This window comes from Aedes aegypti, chromosome 3, assembly GCF_002204515.2.
Source record: "Aedes aegypti strain LVP_AGWG chromosome 3, AaegL5.0 Primary Assembly, whole genome shotgun sequence".
In the NCBI taxonomy this organism is placed as follows: Eukaryota; Metazoa; Arthropoda; class Insecta; order Diptera; family Culicidae; genus Aedes; species Aedes aegypti.
The window spans coordinates 154,350,120-154,363,261 of NC_035109.1; the positions used below are offsets into that span (position 1 = coordinate 154,350,120).

Below are 13,142 nucleotides of genomic sequence, written 5' to 3' on the forward strand. Positions count from 1 at the left end.
TAGTCACTAGTGTTTGGGACATCTGAAGGATTTTTCCCGTAATAATTAAATATGTTTGGAGAAATAAGGTAGGTACACTTAATTGCTTTTTGCATGTTCCAACTATACAAACAATTATATTTTACAGGGAGCTTTTCTGTCGAGTTCATTCCGTATGCTTATGCAGAAGCAGCAGCCCCATTTACCCGGTCAAAAACTCAAAATGTGATTGATGGCTGATCCTCCCGTATCAGAACAATAATCGATTTTTGCGATATTTTTGAATAAAATGTTTTTATAGTAATAATATTGTTTTGATTATTATTTCACGAAAATTAATATTTATAAAAATTAAAACAAATTTTCATATCGAAAAAAGGGTAAATTTTACTCTGTTTCTGAAAAAAATATGTTTTGGATAGTGGGTAAAATTCACTCGTTGATTTGACGTACAAGCCTTGTACTCTTTAAAGAGTAAAGGCCCTTTACTCTTTTTATGAGTTAAACTAGTTTCTCTCAAAGAGGGTAGTTTTTTACCCTTTAAAGGGTACTTTGAGCTTACAGTGCAAACACGAGGCTGTCAATTCCATAGAAGAACTGTCAAACTGCTTCCCGATCAGCTGATTTGGAACGTCATGTGAATAGGCCTATTGCCCATTGCACGGTGACGTCATCAGAAAATCGCTCTCTTTCCCTCCTTCGGGAAATCTGAAAACAACGGTGCCAGTACATGTCAAAGGCAGTACAGGTACTGGCACCATTGATTTCAAGTTTTGTTTCAGAGCGAAAGAGAGAGAATTTCGCCGTGAAATGCCTAATTAGCCGATGGGTCCATCTACCTTTAGTGGAGTTATCCCATTCCTGCTGTCATCTTCTGAGCGTTGTTTCTTTACATGATTTGCGGACTCCTCTGGTACCTCTTTGGTTGAAGCATTGAACATCTTCCTTGATGGTGAGCCCGATGGGCGTCATCCGAGCTATGATGCATACAGCCTCTTTAGATACTGTCCGGTATCCACTTGCTACTTGCACATTATCCTAAACGTGCTTTCCACCCGCTTTTAGGTTTCTGCTCCTTCTAAGCGCCTTTGACCAGATAGGTCCTCTATATTTTAGTATGTGTGGCCTTCCTTAGCCTAGGGGTTAGAGTTTGGACTGCAAAGCACCGTCATGCTGAAGGTGCTTGGGTTCGATTCCCGATCGGTCCCGGATCTTTTCGTAATGGAAATTATCTTGACTTCCCTGCAATGCGCTAACTTTTGTCGAATTCGTTTTTGTTCAGTTCCAACCTAGTTTCGCACTAGTTCCAACCCCAAAACCGATAGGTTCGCACTGTGATAAATCACGGTTTCATGACTGGGTTCACCAATACAACTTCATACGAATTGTCAAAATTGTAACAACAAAAACTGTTCTTCAGTACAAACCAACAAAAAAACATCCAAAATGCAAAATTGTGTGCTTGCGGTTACGCTCGCTGCTTCCGAAGTCAAATTATTTGAATCAGAATCTGAATCAAATTTTAACTCGAAACTCCTGCCAGTGCCTGTGAGGTGCAAATTTGGTTTTATCAGTTATTTCGAAAAAAAAGATAATTAAGCGAAAGCGTGTGGGTAATTTTATGAACACCACGTCGTTCACTGAAATAAATCGAACCGAATATTTTATTAGAAATTCCATATCCATTCAACTGTATCTATGTTGCATAAAATTCATATGGATTCATATCCGTGTCATCTGTCAAACATTTCTGATTCAACAGTGGCTTAGTGAATATTATCGTCACTGGCTAACATTGTTGTTATATGCATTGAACATATAACCGGTACATGTTTCGTACATAGTTTCGACGGATTCAATGGCATTGCGATTGGCATATGCGTATTCTTCATATCACCAGTATGATTTTATTCAGTCGTCGCAACAGATGGAGAATAGCTTACGAACAGGCAAGGTTACTGAAGAATCAGGAAGTTCTCTCTTTGCCTTTTGAAAATAATAAATGGTAAGTTTTGCTGTTCATATTAAATTGACACCGTAGTTACAATGTTACAGAAAGTTCTTCTCTTTCCTCTCTTTGCAGCATGTTCGACCCTAGCGCTCGTTCAGAAGCTGTATCCTGAAAATTGTTAGGATCAAACCTGAACGGTAAAGATCTTATTGGCAATGTAAAGTAAGTATAAATTTTTAATATGTTCTAACAATTTCTTACTGAACATAAAATAAAATTGAATACACCCCACAAGAATGGCTAAGTATTGGGCAACATACTGGAATCTATCATATGTGGACAGGAAAGGAAATTAGCATTGTAAGTTATTAATAGCAGATACCATGTAGATGAAACAGTAAAAACAATAAAATGAAAACAATTTTCGTAATTTGTTAGTTTGATAGTATCACTCACCGTATCAATTATTAATTATATTAATGAAAAGTACGTTAGTTGCACTTAGAAGATACAATTGTTACGAATGGATCTTCTGTTTGGCTGCAATAGCATGTATTTGGAATGCAAATGATGTTTACATACTTTCTTGGTCCGTACTTGGTATATTTTTTGCATATAACATGGACATGGATGTCACGCATATACCTTCGAACATACCTTTCCATACTATGGTGACTTTCATAAGAAATTCTAATAGTGCAGAATTATATGACTACCATATACCCTTTAACAAGAGAGTTGGCTCAGTGTGGAGAACTACATGGTATGGATAAAAAGATAGTATGTACCGTAATCCGGGGTCAAATTGATCTCTGGAATGATTAGTAGGTAAATTCCGGCGAACAATTTCTTCGAAGAAAATACGCGCCGGAATTCGTCTACAGATTAGTTGTTTAATGTTTCGTTGACATCAAAGACATGTCATATTTTCTACTTTATAAACATCTAATGATGATTTTGAACTACAGTCGACTCTCCACAACTCGATATATGTCATAAATAGATGGATTTATCGGTAACTTCGAATTTCTTTACATCGTGCTCTCCTTAGGTCGATATTTCCGTAACTCGATATCTCCACTAGTCGCTGTCACGTTAGAGGTAAATGTCTCCATAACTCGATATTTATTTTAAAATACTAGTTCTTGTTTGGAGGTTGAAGGTTTGGAGGAATGAATCCTTAAGGATTCGCCGCTCCGCTGTATGGAGAGATAAAGTGACTTATGTCGAATTCGTTTTTGTTACAATTGTAAGTTGTAATAAAAGTTCAAAACATTAACAAATAAAATTATTGATTGTCAGTAAAGTAACGTGATTTTACAAAAAAAAAAAGTTTTCAAATAATAGTTTTTAAAATACTATTACCAAAATAATATTTTCTTCTTAAAGATGTGATCATCAATGTATTGAAAATACAGAAATTTGTTCCTTTGATTTTGGGATTGTGTCCGTATAGTCTATAACTCGATAATTCTATAAGTCGATGGTCTCTTGGATATCGAGTTATGGAGATTCCAAAGGATGGCATAACAAAAAGTTGTGAAACGTGCCTTGCGATGTGATCAATATGCCCCCGGATTACGGTATATGCATTTGATTTGAGTACAGAATTATTTTATTCTAATTTCGACGAAATTTCCGCCTGTAAAAAGCAACAGCTGAAATTATTGTCATGAGATTTGCGCAGTTTTGGAAACGGATACGAAATAGTAGTTTACACACTTAAATTATTTTACGGATTCCTGTGAAATCTCAACAGCTGAACAGTACGGTGAAATAAATTAACGGAGTACGGTAAATTTTTACAGTATTCCGTGAAACATCACCGGAATCCGTAAAATTTCGACGGAATTACGGTGTTTTATTTCACCGAACTGTTCAGCTGTTGAGATTACGGTGAAATTCACCGTAAGAGCTTAGTGTGTATGGAACAAGTTGCAGAATGATGATTTTTACAGCACGCGCCGTAAATTTATCCTACGATGCTTGCCGAGAGTATTGACAATACAGCTCTGCGTGATGGAACGCACACCAACACACGGTTTGACAGATTAACCTGAAAACGTTTTTTTATTCTGGAGTCAGGTTAACACTAACCCAGGTTTAAAAACGAAAACGACATTTGACAGTGACAGCTATATGACACGCATTTACTTTTGCACTATGGACCGATGCACGAGTTCACTATTTGACGTTTGACCGGTGCAGTGTTATTTATGGGACCATGGCAACCAGTGAATTTGGCACCGCTCAAACGTCAAATTAGCTAACTCGTGCATTGGTCCATTGATCCATGCACGAGTTCAGGATTTTGACGTTTGAGCGGTGCCGAATTCACTGGTTTCCATGGACACCTAAATCACACGGCACCTCTAAAACGTCAAGAAGTGAACTATGGATCTATGCACAGGTTCACTATTTGACGTTTTAGCAGTGACGTAGCTGGGGTTTTTGAGGCCCGGTGCGGAGTTCCATTTAGGGGCCCTCAAAAATACATCAGTTTACCGAAAATTGTCATGGAAGTGGAAATATTACCTGGTGAAGTAGTTCTGGAAAGTAATGATTCACATACAACTTAAATTGGGAATTCTAGCGAAATATTTTCATTTTTCTAATTTTGTGGTTTCGATTGATTTTGAAATTCTTGATGGAAAAATCAATAAATTTTCCCAAAGTTTGCTTCAAATAAATTACAGAATGAACTCTTTATGAATTCATTATGTAATTTTTAAGAACTTCTAAAGGAGATATCTTAGGAGTTCAACGTAGATTTTTCTAACTATAACCATAAAAGTTGCCTCAGAGATTTCAATAGGAATTTCTTCAAAGAACTTTCAGAAATTTTTCATGAAAATCATATGTACTCCAGGAATGTATCCAATGATTTTATCATCGTTTTCTCGAAACTTCCACCAAGATTCCCACATACAACATCTTTGAGGGCTCAGGCCTCAAACCTAGTTTAACTATATAGGTAAGCCTGGTTTACGGCTTAAGCCATGCTGAAGAAATCGGCCCTAAGGTGTCTAAAAGTATTTTCCCATAGGATTTTCTAGAATCTCCTTCAAAATTATCGTTCAGATTTCAACCAGTGAATTCCTTCAGGAATTACTACAGAGATTGTTCCTAAGATACCTTCGAAAATTATTTTAGAAGTTCTCAGACAAATTTTCCGAAGATGTATTCAAATAATTTCCCCACTCATTTTTCCAGAAAAAGATCAAGCATTTGTTATTAGTAAATATTGGTGGAATTTGTCAAAAATATCGGATATACTCCTGAACAAATCCGTTTCTTAAGGATTAGTAGGATATGATGAAACATGATTTTGTTTGATAGTTACTCATGATGAACTCCCACAAAGTTCTCTGAACGAATCCCTGCGCCTTCCTCAAGAACCCTTAAAGTATTCCGTAGATTTTTTTAATTGCGTAGATGATTGCAATTACTTGAATATTTACTGCTGTATTAGCTGGTGTGGAACCTCAGATGAACTCATTAAGAAGCCATGAACATTTTACTTAAAAAATACACGACAATTTGTTTGGAAGAACTACAGGAGTCATTTCGCATAAAATGTTGGAGAGATCGTTAGGCAGAGTGTTAAATATATTCCCTCAGATAATACCTGGAGTAATTTTTGAAGCAATTCCTAGGGTAAATGTGGATGAATCCTTAAAAAAATCCATATAAAAATTCTTGAATGGCAAACTGGACAAGCTGGCATATGAATTCTCGTAGATCTTCTTGGAAAAATCCTCAAATGATTTTTTATAAGAACGGTAGAATTCTTTTCTTAAAAGAACTCCAGTAAGAATCTTTGGAAGATCAAATCTGTTATAGAAACAACTGTGGAAATCAAAATAGTTGAGAAAAGCATTGTAGTGCTCATGAATTTCCTGGAGCAAATTACGAAGAAATTCCTCCTACCATCACTTGGAACAACGCTGGAAGATTTTTTGGGAGACTTGGTGTTGGAATCAATAAAGGAAGGAAGGAGATACCAGAAGTATACCTGGAGAGATCTTTGTAGAAAGCACTAGATGAATTTCTGAAAGTCAAAGAATTTCTGAAGTTTTCCTTCGAGGAATCTGAAACGAAATTCCTAAAGAATCTGTGAAACAATCGTGTAATTCCCAAGTAACTAAACAGCATTATAATTCGCTCATGCGTGCTAATATAGTGGTATAGGCCTCTGCACTGTTTTGATTTTGTATGGGATTTTGACTTTTACTTACAAATTTCATGAAAAAGTGAAAGGGAGGGATACATTTTTGTGCAGAGCCCCATTATACAGCTGACATACTCCATTTCAGCCGTATAATAGCCCTATAAGACTGAAAATGCTAATTAGCGGGCTGGGCGTTACTTGGGTAGTCTCTGAAGGTCTTTCTGAACCCTTTTGAAGCAGGATTCAATGCAGAATAAATAAAAAGATTGTTTATTAAAATAGAGACTGACCTTTTAATAAGAGATCTGTTACCATCCTTGATTGTATACAACCTTATCCCGAAGATGGTAACTAGACTGGCCCAGCTCAGTATGGGAAAAAAATAAAGTCCACGGGGCACCCCCCAGGATTATTTCTTGGGATTAGAGGAAGCCTTTCTGAAAAATTCAGCTCATTTGGTCGTGCCATGAGCTGGCGCATTTGAATTGAAGTTAATATGGGATTTTCAGCTCAAACATATGAGCAACAGCACATCATCTACTGTTTGGTTCAGGAAAATTGATGATCGCGTTCAATTGGACCCAGAATGTCAAAAAAAAACACTACTTGATGTAATAGCGAAGAATATTGTAGAAGATTGTATCATGATCAAAATGAATAAAGTCGGTGTTTTAACCATCTGAAGTATATCATGCAATACTGCTTGTATTTCTTCAACATAGCTTGGAGGTAGCCACTAAGCGCATCATAGCCACATATGACGCTGGGCAAGCTGAGGCACATGTCGCATGCATATAAGTGACTGTACGGGAGTGCTGATCTAAGTCGAACTTTCAACAACTGAAAGAGTAATGAACATGAGATTCAATCCAGATACAACCTTCTGTAATTATGTTCATTAGGGTATCAACTAGTGTATTTGCCATTCTGGGCTTATTTGAACGCGAACAATTAGTATACGGAACGAAACAGTGACATAGGATCAATTTTCAATATATTTGAGACGAATATCCCATACAAACATCAAATCGAATGCGCCAGCTGGTGGAGCAACCAAATGAGTTGAAATTTTGAGAGAGCGTTTCTCTTACCCTAAGGCTCATATATAGGGGGTGCCCCGTTGAGTTTTACAACTTTTTTGTTTAAGGGCCAGTCTAATGGTAACTGATTTGGTTTTTCAATTATTTCAATGAAACAAATGTATCAATGCACTAATATTATGAATTGCTTGGTTGCTTTATAAACATTATTGCATTAGTCAGACTATATCAGGGCCTTTTTCCACTTTTAAACTACTTTAATGGCAAGGCAGCTGCTTTATATACGCAATGATATAATGTTCCATGATTACTTGGGTATGGTCTGTAACATACCTCCAAATCAATTTCTATTACGATTATGAGCAACGCACATTTTGGTAGATCCGTATGAATTACAAAATAAACCGAGTTATTGAGAATGAATTTCAAATAGCTATCTACACTCAGAAACACGGGTAGTCACAAAATTACTATATTTAAGTAATTAAAAACTATTTTTTAACTGTTTCTCTTTCATTCTGCAGGGATTTTTTATGCTATTTGTCAATTCACCTGGGTTGATGCATCGCTAAGCTTCAACCCAATCGAAATAACAGTTTGTGTGAAAATTCAAAGCAGAATGAAAGAGAGGCAGATTGAAAATTATCATCAATGCACAAACTTTAGTAATTCTGTGACTATTTTTATTTCTGAGTGTAGGCTTCTCTAATCACTAATTCAATTGATCATGGGGTCCCTACACATTGATCAAGGTCATCTTCAAACTGAGATTTCATCTGCTTGTAAACGTGTTAGTTTTCAAGAAATCAGTTTCATAGTTTTAAATGAAACTCTTAACACGATTTGGGGGCCCCTACGAACTCCGGGGCCCGGTGCGGACTGCACCCACCGCACCCCCCTAGCTACGCTACTGCGTTTTAGCGGTGCCGTGTTATTTATGTGACCAAGGAAACCAGTGAATTTGGCACCGCTCAAACGTCATATTAATGAACTCGTGCATTGGTCCATACGCGAATCCAATGGACCGATGCACGAGTTCATTATCTGACGTTTGAGCGGTTCCGTGTTATTTACGTGACCATGGCAACGAGTGAATTTGGCACCGCTCAAGCGTCAAATTAGTGAACTCGTGCATCGGTCCATTGGATTCGCGTATAGAATTAAGAATTATGTTTATGAACAAACATTTATTTTATTTGTCACTAGGATTTGGCTCATTTTTCCACCTGAACTCGCTCGGGTCGCTTTCGGAATATCCACATTTGGACAAAGCATACTTTTGATTGATGGCATTATGTTATTCCGATTCGTCATGAAAAATCATGAATTTCTAGCCGTCACAAGATATTGGTACAGAAGGTTCTAAAATTGTCCCGCTGGAGTATAGGCTTACCAGATGGTATCCTTTGGGAGGACATGTCCTCCTTTTTGATCATATGTCCTCCCGTCCTCCTTTGAGTGTAAAATGTCCTCCTTTTCCAAAGTAATCGAACATTGAGTTGCATATACACTTTTTCGTTAGAATCTCTCGGATAAGGATGAAACCGTTTTCACTTAAAACCCAGTGTTAAATTGATCAAGTTTCCACCACTTTTATTTTTTGCACTCGTTTTTGAATTTTAAATTTTTAAATATTTTTCTACATGTTTGCTATGTGCATTGTCAAAGGCTTCCGAACCAAATATTGAAACAATTATTGGTTTCCTTTCTAGACAATATTTCATAAACCCTGAATAAGAAACCTTTGTAGCCTCGGTTTCGTCACGTTGCAGTTAACAGCGATACTGCATGATAACTGGGTACCATTGGTGGGTTGAAATGCATTCAAGTTTAAAAAAAAAGTTCTCCAAAATTTAGAAAAATGTGTGAACTTAACAAAAATGTTCATTTTATCTTAGACACTATCTTAGATCTTACAACTATTAGGGTAGATGTATTAATCTTCGCCCCCTCCCTAGTTTTCGCCCCCCTGGTAGAACATTAGCTTGTTCTAGATTGTAATAAAATAAAAATGTTTTACTTTTTAACTTATATAAAAGATTGGAATAAAATATACTTAGTTTCCAAATGTTACTAATTAAAGTAATCTTCTAAACCGCCAAATAATCACATATAAAAATGTGGAAAAAATGATACGCTATTTTTTGCGTTCATTGAGAAAAGTATCTATTTTAAAAGGCAAGGAAAACATATTAAGATAACTATTTCATCTTTAAAAAATGAATAGTTCTGATAAGACATGCATCAGCAAGAGACACGAATAGTTTTTTTCAACTATTCTAGCAATTATAACCAGTTTTAAACTATTTTTTCAGGGTGGCGAAAACTAAAGCACGTTTTCGTACGATTCTAATCTTCGCCCCTGGCGAAACTACCTGTAACGTTCTTTCAGTGGTGCGTGCATTAATTTTCGCCCCTCCTCGAAATTGTTCGAAAAACAAAACAAATTCATTGATTTATTAACTGTTTACAGGAGGTTACAGGAAGTTTAAAGGATTTTCTAAATGTACCGAATAGTTCCTTCTTCTTGGTATTACGTTTCACTGGGACAGAGCCTGTTCTTAGCTATATATTCTCAGCAGTATTCATATGAGCACTTGCACTGTTATTAGCTGAGAGGTTTCTTTGCATAAGCTGCCATTTTCGTATTCTTTTATTCTGTGGTAAGCACAAAACACTTTATGCCTAACGAAGTCAATATTATTCCCGTTAAGAATAGATCTTCGACCGACCAGGAATTGAACTCAGACACCTTCAGCATGGCTTTACTTTGTAGACGCGGACGTTACCACTAGAATTAGGTGGGATTAAGAACTTCATCAACGTTTTTCAACCGACTACTAAAATCTGTTTAGTTTACCATAATCTGGTAAAAATCCTGTGCAGTAAATGTGACCATTTCCATAGTAGCATTAACTACAAAGCATTTAAATCCGTGACACCTACCGTACAGCACAGTGTGGTTCAAATCAAGTTTTTTTCTAGTCATAAATATTGCAACTCTGGTTAAATAAATAAATTTTCTTGTGTATTGATGTTGACTACACTTCAAAAAAGTTAACAGATTTATGTAGTCTTGAAAATTGTTGGTGTAGTTCTTAGTTTTACCATGCATTCAGTAGTTTCTACAATAAAATTCATTTCAGTGTATGATATTTGTTGCTCATCATTATACTGATAGTCTGTGACGGAGAACAAATTGAACTTATTATTGTCAATCAAATAACCCACCATATTCAGCAAGAATGAAATAGAAACGGAATATGATCAACCGATTTTTAATATTAAATATTATTTTTACCACTACATGAGTTAATGGGTTTACCGCAGTACTTTTTTTCCGCATTCAGTTTTTGGCACTGCTAACATTATTGAAAACGCTGAATATGATAAATTTCTCCCGAAATAACGGTACTTGATATAATTATTTAAAAAATATTGGAGAACTTTAATGTATGACATATCGGGGTTGATTCCGATATTCTGACATTGGATTATTTCATGTTGGGAAATTTCTCGACTTCCTGGGAATAATAACATATATCCTGGCTTCCGAATTCTCACTCACTCTCACGATAATGGATTTATCCCTCACAGCAATTTTCAGCGATTAGCTGCCTTGCGATTTTATCCGTCCACAGAACAAAGCGAAAATAGATAATTGCACAATGCTATTCAAGTAGAAGACTTTTACTCCAAATATCATAAAAATCGATTGAGATTTGGAAAAGTTATGGCTATTTGTTGTTTTTCGACGTGAATATTGTTATTTTTGGTCAAACTTTCGTTGCATGGAACCAATTGAAGATAAAATCTTTTTCAATATTTTATGTGAGGGCGTTTCTAGGCCTATCATAAGGTTACTTTGACGTGTATTAGATTTTGCATAGATGCTTGAAAACAATTTTTGGCCCATAGTGGGGCAAAAGTTCGAATCAGCGGGGCAAAAGTTCGACCCATGTATGAAATCACGGAAAAATTGTCAAATTACCTAAAATCCACATATTATCTTCAAATTTAGTCAAATTTGTCTGATCGTTTGAAAACTGTCACAAAAATTTTACATTTCCACTTAGTTTTGCGAAAAACTGCTATTTTTTAGTATATTACAATTAACCCGGTTTTGGGCAATTTTTTGATGATAATTTAGTGTGTATTTTTCGGCAAACTTAAGTTTACAGCTGGTGTAAAGTATGCCTGTCATCGATATTTAGTGTTTTAGCCAGCGAACTTTTGCCCCACACTAGATTCGAACTCTTGCCCCACCGGTGGGGCAAAAGTTCGAATAAGACAATAAATTTTGAAACTGTTATAACTAAAAATGGGTGAATATTTTGACACAAGTTTGTTCAGCAAAATTATAGCCAATATGTTGGAGGTTCACTGTATGGTATTTGTTTTGTTTAAACTGCTATTGTTTTCCTGGAAACTTTGATTATACCACTAAGGTCGAACTTTTGCCCCACCTTACTCTATCCATCGCCACAAGCAGCAGTTGCTTTTATGCACCAAATTAACCACTCCTTTCGTCAAGTTGGGGTGGTAGCATGGTTAGCGTGCACGCATCGCGGTTGTTTTTAGCAATGTACTAGGTTCGAATCCTGTCGCCGGCACTAGTTTTTGTTTATCCACATAGTGATAATTCTCGGGAGCAGTTGGTGAGCGAAAATATGATGGAGTGAAAAATAAATTATCCCCGGAGTGGAGTGGTTTTCGGTTATCCACCATCGTAGCTCCAGGGAAAATTAGTGTGAGCGATAAAAGATGTTCACGTGAGGAATGGCGGCTGTTTGGGCACGTCAGGAGTTAATCATCAATGTTAACTTCCTTTTCCCGATCAGCCTAGATAGCCGTGTAGTGTCGGTAGCGGTTGTTTCAACTGGCTAAGAATTAACACTACGGACTGCCTGTTCCGGTGGTAAAAGTCCACCTCACAGGTGACCTCTAATTCATGCGGCTTTAAGCTTACCGTGCCTAAGAATGAATGGTTAGGGGGGTCTAAATAAAACCTAACCGCAAACGGAGCCTGTGGAGTACCAGGGCGCCCTCTACAGTATTATGCCCTTCCTGTGCTACCCGGAGCAAAGGTGCAGGTGACCTTGTGTTTCTCCGAGATAATCGGCTGCCCTTCTTCAGTCTCAAGCCTGAGGCTAAATAAGGGTGGGATTATTAATACGTTGTAAGTTAGTTTAAAATTTCCACCTCTATGGTTCCGCATTATGCGTATTACACAGTGCAGTCTGTGCTTTTCGCCTTTGGCGACTTTTAAGAGATACCGATCTGGTTTTCTCGCTGCTGGTCTTTTTCGTTCTGAGATTGCGAAAAGCTTAATCCTGCCTAGTAGTGGGTAGTGGCTACGGTTAGGATAGCTTAGTCAGACCAATCTTCAGCATAAAATATCAGCAACGATTAATCTTTGTAGACTAATGCAAATGGTACAGTTCAAATGGCGCAAAAACCTTACTTTTGTGAACTTTTTTGCTAGGTAACCTTGTGGATCCAGTTTTTGTTACTTTCATAAACATGAAATGGCAAACTCGCGTGCCATACCTCGTGCATGCGTGCTCGTAAATAGCGCTGACGTTGCTACACTCATTTCTGAGTTAACAACCAGAGATGTATGTGCTGTCACAATTGATATTTCTGTTGGTGACCTCAATAGAAAATACGTCTTTCGTTTTGTGGTGTATTTACCACATGATGAACCATCCCCAATGGATGATTTCAAACGAGTTGTCGTTCACTGCCTATGAAAAGGCCTTCTGCTGATTTGTGGGTAGTGATGCTGATACTCATCACATCATCTGGAGCAGCTCAGATATTAATTTGAGAAGCTCCAGTCTGATGGAATGCTCAAGTTGTTCAAATCTTGGATTACTTATTTTAGGGAATCGCCCAACCTTCATGGTATCTGCTAGAGAAGAAGTGTTAGACATAATGCTCTGCTTGAACAGAATTAGTCACGAGTTGACGAATTGTCATGTATCAGATGATGAATCAT

The 13,142-nt window shown here is 37.0% G+C and overlaps 1 long non-coding RNA gene across 1 annotated transcript; it reads left to right on the forward strand.

Moving 5' to 3' along the window:
* The first annotated feature begins 1,210 nt into the window (after nt 1–1,210).
* Nucleotides 1,211–2,335, forward strand: LOC110678679. Its single transcript, XR_002501832.1, has 3 exons — nt 1,211–1,984; nt 2,063–2,152; nt 2,226–2,335. It is a non-coding gene; the product is annotated as an uncharacterized LOC110678679 (long non-coding RNA).
* The last annotated feature ends 10,807 nt before the right edge of the window (nt 2,336–13,142 follow it).